The sequence below is a fragment of the Lepus europaeus genome, chromosome 17, assembly GCF_033115175.1.
Source record: "Lepus europaeus isolate LE1 chromosome 17, mLepTim1.pri, whole genome shotgun sequence".
Taxonomy (NCBI): Eukaryota; Metazoa; Chordata; class Mammalia; order Lagomorpha; family Leporidae; genus Lepus; species Lepus europaeus.
The window spans coordinates 57,493,669-57,500,574 of record NC_084843.1 but is presented as its reverse complement, the minus strand read 5'-3'; the positions used below and the strand labels follow the sequence as shown (position 1 = coordinate 57,500,574).

At 44.7% G+C, this 6,906-nt stretch overlaps 1 non-coding gene across 1 annotated transcript; it reads right to left on the bottom strand.

Moving 5' to 3' along the window:
• Window positions 1-6,550: 6,550 nt before the first annotated feature.
• Window positions 6,551-6,632, bottom strand: TRNAS-UGA (transfer RNA serine (anticodon UGA)). The gene has a single exon. It is a non-coding gene; the product is annotated as a tRNA-Ser (tRNA).
• Between the last annotated feature and the right edge of the window lie 274 nt (window positions 6,633-6,906).

Genomic DNA, 6,906 nt, shown 5'->3' with positions numbered 1-6,906 from the left:
TCCTCTGACTTTTTTTGGGAACGGGCAGTTGTGGCACAGCAGGTTAAACAGCCATGTATAAGTGCTGCTTTGAGTCTGGGCTAGTCCACCTCCCATCTGGCTTTTTGCTAATGCACCTGGGAGGCAGCAAATGGCCCAGGTGCTTGTGCCTCTGCCACTTACATAGGAGACTCTGATAGAGTTCCTGGCTTCTGGTTTGGGTCTGGCCAATCCTGTTTTGGGCCCTGTTTTGGGCATTTTTGAGAGTAAAACAGTGGATAGAAGATCTCAATCCTTCTTCTCTGTTGCTCCTTCTCTCCACCTTTCAAAAAAAAAAAAAAAAAAGCAAAAACAAGAAACACAAGCTGAAGATTTATTTATTTATTTGAAAGGCAGGGATAAAGGAGGAGGGAGAGAGAGAGGGAGGGAGAGAGGGAGGGAGGGAGGGAGGGAGAGGTCTTCCATCTACTGGTTTATTTCCCCAAATGGCTGCAATGGCTAGGGCTGGGCCAGGCCGAAGCCAGGAGCCAGGAGCTTCTTCTGGGTCTTCCAGCTGGGTGCAGGGGCCCAAGTACTTGAGCTACCTTCCACTGCTTTCCCAGGTGCATTAACAGGGAGCTATATCCAAAGTGGAGCAGCCAGGACTCAACTTGGCATCCATATAGGATACCCACACTGCAGGTGGAAGCTTAACCTTCTATGCCATAGTGCCAGCTCCTCAATATGTCATCTTAACCACTAAGTCAAACACCTGCCCCCAGATGTGCAATTTTCAAGAAAATTTTGTTTTATGGAGAACAGATTGAAAGGGAGGGAGAGTGGATGAAGAATAGGATTAGGAGGTTGAGATGAGAGATGGTGTTGATTTAGACTGGGTGGTAATGGTACATACACAAAGTGGGTTCTCAGCATATTTAGGGGCAAGTTCATTGGCAGTTGAGTTGGATAGGACGTAGGCTGAGGGGCAGAGAAATATTAGGATGATTTGAAGGGGTGGGTCCTCCTCTGGCTGGAGATGTCACAAACTGGGATAAGGAACACAAAAAGGTCCTGAATTTAGAAGTGAAGCAATGATTATGATCTCAGCATTAATTTACATATTACAATTTTCTAAAAAAAATCATTCTGGTCTCTTCACATTTAAACCATCTAAACTCTGATTGGGCAGTGGCAGGATCTATCTTCTTCTAAAGGAAGTGGAGGGGCAGGTGCTGTGGTGTAGTGGGTAGGGCTGCCGCCTGCAGTACCAGCATCCTATATGGACGCTGGTTTGAGTCTGGGCTGCTCCATTTCCAATCCAGCTCTCTGCTATGGCTTGGGAAAGCAGTGGAGGATGGCCCAAGCCCTTGGGCCCCTGCACCTGGGGGAGACTCAGAAGAAGCTCCTGGTTTCTGGCTTTGGATCGGCCCAGCTCCAGTTGTTGCAGCCAACTGGGGAGTGAACCAGCAGATGGAAGACCTCTCTCTCTCTGCCTCTCCTTCTCTCTCTGTGTAACTCCAACTTTCAAATAAATAAATAAATAAATAAGTCTTTAAAAAAAAATAAAAGAAGTGGGTAGGGAAACATCTGGGGTAGGGAAGCCTGGTGATTACATTTACAATACCCTCTGCCTTCTGGATAGGGGTCTTTGTTAGCCAGGCTCTTGGATGTCAGCACATCAAGACAAGATTGAGTTGCTTTGCATCATAAAAGAATGAAAGAGTTGGGGTCGTTAAGGACAACCTTCAAGGCTGTATGCTGTGGGAGTCTGGCTCAGAATGAGCCAGCTCCAGAGAATGTACAGGAGAGTTTGTGGCGGGTGGGGTATTATGGGTATATGTATCTCGATTTTTATTCCAAGTTATTGCTCCCACAGAGATACTAATTCAAAGCAGAGACATATACTCAGTGCACAAGTGCAAGCAGGATTTATTTAAAGGTGAGAGAGTGAATATATTCATGTTTGGGCACTCCCACATGGAGAGAAAACCATCTTGAGTGGGTCAGAGAGTTGCTTCTGAGGATTGAGCATGGGAGGAGCCCAGAGAAGGACTGAAAATCATGGTCCAGAAGCCAAAAAGCAAAAAAAGAGTCCCTCCCCTGTCTATCAGCTAGAGAGTGAAATCCTAATTGAACATAGAAACAAGCTGGAGATTGGGTGGAATTTAGTGTGTGTGAAGCTTTCTGAGAGTTTCATGGCACTTTCACAAGGAGCTTAACTTTCACCTGGCCATAATGGCATCTCCTGCTTCCTAGTCTCTGATGAAACAGGTGCATCATGGGAAAGTCAGGTACATCATGAGAAAGCGGGCAACTGAATAGACAGGTAAGAGGTGGAGTTACAGTGCAGGGCTTGCAGAAATTGTGACTCCAGCTTGTTTATTTCTATCTAATCTTCCTGGGTAGTTCCCCCATATATTGCATGTGGGGGAGTCCTGGGGAGAATAGAACCGTGGAAAGATTACTTGAAACAATTGCCTCTGAGAAGAAGAGTACAGTAAAGAACCTTTTCCAACTCTCCTGATATGGTTTGCTGTTTTTCCTTTGTTCTCCACAGAGAAAGCGCTGACATCAGAGTTGCATGGAGGTCAAACTGAAAGTGGACACTCTCAGGGAGACAGGTAGGATTGGCCCCTAGAGACCAATGCTGGTTCAATCTGCCCTATCAGTGTTAGGGGATGAGGCAAGGAAAAATTAAGGAAAGGGAAGGCAATGGGAAAGGAAGGAGGGACACATTGTCAGGCTGCTGCCTTCTTCCTTCTTTGAAACTAAAATCAGTCTAGGTGGGGGACACAATGTATTAATTAAAGAAAGGATTAGTGACCTGTCCATCAAGGACAATAAATTGAGCTCTGCCTCTTCCCTTTATTGGGCATTCTAGGATGGAATGTGGAGCTGTGTGCTCACTTACATATTTATACATTCCTTCACCAGAAATTCAAGTATTTTTCTTGTGGGAGGCAGAGGCCCAAAGATGAGAGATATGGCCCCTTTATATATTCTCAGGGAGTTTACTATTCAGTGGGAAGAGAAGCAAACAGGCAGAAATAGTGCAATGTGATCCTGGCTCTAATAGGCTATTGGAAGATTAAAAGAGGATTTCTGAATCAGCCTAGGATATTGCAAGAAATATTTTACCCAGAAACTGACACCATCATGGACTAATGGTGTCTGGCATCCCTAGCTGGATTTATTTTCTGTTACTAATCTGGTGTGAGAGATGAATTCAAACCAGAGACATAGAAGAAGTGCAGGAATGGGCACAGGATTTATTTAAAGATATTAAAGAGATAGTACACACCCAGATAGAAGTGCAGGCAGCCTCCCTTCATGGATACCAGAAGGGTAACTGCTGGTGGTGCTACTGCCTACTGCTGTACCTGCTATCCTGAGGTGTATAGGGTAGACGGTGGTACAGAGTTTGGACAGGTTCAGTGTGTGTGGCAGTCTCTGGAAAGATTTCCTGGCATCTCCGTGTGAAGTTCAGCATACATGTTGTCATCATGGTGTCTTCAGCCTGATGGGGGAGTGGGGCTCAGGTGCATCATGGGGAAGTGGGTGTGCCAAGCCTGCTGCTGCCATGATGAATAGGCAAGGAACTGGGTGGGGTTTAGTGGTGCAAGGCTGTGGCAAGAAGATTGCTATTTTGTTCACTAACTGGCTCCCTGTTAGTCCACATCAACAAGAGTGTTCCCAGAAGCTGATGGTGGGGTAAAATGAGAAGTTATATCTGGTATTTGAAAGCCAAAAAAGGAGAAGGAAAAAGAAGAGAAGATGGAGAAGAAGAGGAAGAAAAAGAACAGGCTGATTTAAGCAGAAACTTACTGGAACCTATAACTATTGGACAGTTTTTAGAATTTCCAAGAAGGTTTGCGAAGTGACTTTTAGAAGGTGGGAGCAGGAGTTAGTTTAGGTAGAGTTCAAGATCACAGGGGGATGGTTTCAGGTCAGTCTGATGCAGACACTATGATCCTGCTGCTGAACAACTGTAGCTATAACTGCCGCTCTGGCCCTGTGGCACCCAATGTGGTCTCCGCCCACTACCAGTATGGATCCCCACCCTTCTTGCTTCTGGTATTAATAGCTCCTTATTGAAAGTTGGAGGTAGGCACACAAGATTGACTGGGCCTAGGTCACATGCTGCCTTCCCAGCTGCAAAGGAGGTGGGGAAGCAAGCATGTAGGTTTTATGAAGTGGGTGGCAATAAAGGTGAATTGAAGATTCAAGCCTAGATTCCAAAGGAGAGCAAGACCCCTGAATAGGAAAGGGTTTCAAATCCCTCTTACACAAATGAGGGGACAAAGGTGAGGGCAAGAGAAGATACTGCATGTAGTTGCATGTGAACAAAAACTAAAGGCCAGACAGCAAGCAGTGCGGGGAGGCCTGTCAACACAGAGAAGGGGGAAAAGAGGGACAGCTGGTCTTGAAGGCACCGTGTCTCCAAATTTCTACTTTCTGGGTACAGGAGTATGACAAATACAACTGTTTTACCTTTCAGTGTCATCTATCTGTCTTCCTTACCGATAGAATTCCAATTTCAACTTGGATAGCAATACATTCAGCTAAAATTACTTAAGTTCCCCAGGATTCTTTGTAGCTAGTGGTAGTAGGAGTACATGGTTGGTGTAAATGAGATGTAAACAGAATTCTTGTCTTTTGCTTCTTGGCATGTTGCAGATGTTGGGCCTATGAGGCAACAGGGAGGGGATGAGGCCTACATACTAAATATGACAAAGCATGAGTCCTGTTTCTTCTTCCATTTGAGAATTTCCTACTCTCAGATTTATTTTATTTAGTGTTTCATATGTTATTTCTTATTTATTTGAAATAACTCTTGAGACAAGATAGGATTTAGCAATAAGAAGGAGTTAGAGTTGTCAAATGAATCTACACTGTATAGCTTGTAGAACACCATTTAAAAGTAAAATTGAGCATTCATTGCACAGTGTATTTGGATTTTTTGAGGGCATATTTTAATTTATAGTTTGTAGGTTTCTCCCTTTTTTGGATTAATCTTGTAATATAGACAAAAAACTAAGCTTTTGATGCAGACTACATGAGAAGTTATATACTAGTCCAGTCTCTTGGATACAGGAATGGTATTTGTCTCCCCGGTTTCTTCAGACACCTAAGTGTTTAAGCCACTAGTGTTGGATTTTCTGTTATTTGTTGCTGAATTGATCCTCACTGATTGCAGGGAAAGAGGCTGGTTAGCTAGGAAATGAATGCAGTTACTTCTAGTGATTTGAATAGGAGCAGGGGTAAGGTTTGAGAAAAGGGTGAGTTGAGGATGCAAACGTTGAGTCTGTGTGTAACCAAGTCTCATTGGGGATGGACTCCACTTCGCGTGTCACAGGCAACCAGCCTACCCTTGAGGATTCAGGAAACAACACAGGAGCATCTAGGAAGTGTGGGGTTGAGATGTGCAGGGCCCCAAACACTAACCTCACAGTATGTTTTTCTAATGTAAAACATTGGGCCAATTTACACAAATCAGAAAAGTTAGTTAAACAAAAAACTATGTATTAAGACAATTGATGCCCCACCCCCCCTAAGTCCCATCACCCAGAGATAATCACTGCTAATGTTAATGGTCACAAGGGGGTCTGTTCACTTGGGGTATCACCAAAAAATCAGCCTCTAGAGGGAGCTGCTCCGTGGAAAGCTTTATTTACTCACGCCAAATAAAGCAGACAGTAGAAAGGTATAGTTCCCCAAAGAAACGGCCCCCCTAAGAAGACATTTGCTTTTGCAGCAACTCTGACTCAAGACTGGTTTCTTGCAGCCTTGCACAATGCTGCAAAATAAGCTTCCCAGGGACACCCCGAAAAACAAACTGATGCGTAAACTGTTGCAGATGCTCTGCCCTGGTTTCTGGGCCCCTCCCTTCCCTCAATTCTTATTCTTGATGACAGTGACATTTTGATGTATTTGTTTCTAACATTCATTTTTTCTGTATCCCTTGCTCTCTCCCCCTTTCCTCAATTGAATGGGGGATGCAAATGAATTGTTTGACAACAATGTGATCCCTATATAAACTGTTTTCTGATCTGTCCACTTTTTGCACTTGACAATCCATTGGCAGGGACTTGCCATATCATGAACATCATTGTAATGGCTACACGCCTACTCTTCCCTTATTGAATTTATCTAACATGCTATATTCTAGAACCTAAATCCAAAAAAAAAAAAAAAAAAAAAATCTATTCCCCGCACTTTTGCGGGTGATGGTGGTGATTCTGGGTTGGAAGGACGGCAGCACAATTTCATCCTTAGTTTTAGTGTGATGGTGTCCAGTTTAGATAGCCTGAAAACGTCAGCATGTACATTGTTTATTTCTATTGGTCTAATCTGTTTTACTGGAAAAAAAAAAAAAAAGACTTTAATACGTGTCACTTTGTCTTTCAAGATGCAGGAAGATTTCCTGATGAAAATGGTGTGCTTGCCGCAGGACGACGTGCTAGCTACTCTCAGGCTCCTTCACCCATTCCCTAGGCACGCCATTTAGGTGGCAGGTTTTGGAAATCACCACAAGAAGAGGTGAGATTTTCTAAGCGTTTACTAAAAGACGGAAAACAGAAGCACCCGTTTCCGCAGCGAGCAGGGTTCGAACCTGCGCGGGGAGACCCCATTGGATTTCAAGTCCAACGCCTTAACCACTCGGCCATCGCTGCCACAGAGAGAGCAGCAAGGCGGAGACACTGTAGTGCTACAGCCACTGCGCTCGCGCCAGGCCCGCGAAGAGGCGGAGCCTGCAAATGCCCGGCGCTTCACTCTGAGGTAGCCCGGCCTGAGGGACCGGGTTACAGGGGTTACACTGTGGACACGAAAAATGATGGAAATCCTCTTAAGCAGGGGGTACAGATAGGTCTGAGAAACCCCTGTCTTTGCTGCGCTACGAAAATCGCAACCTCGCCAGGTTTCTAGCGCTGACGTGGTTTTTTTTTT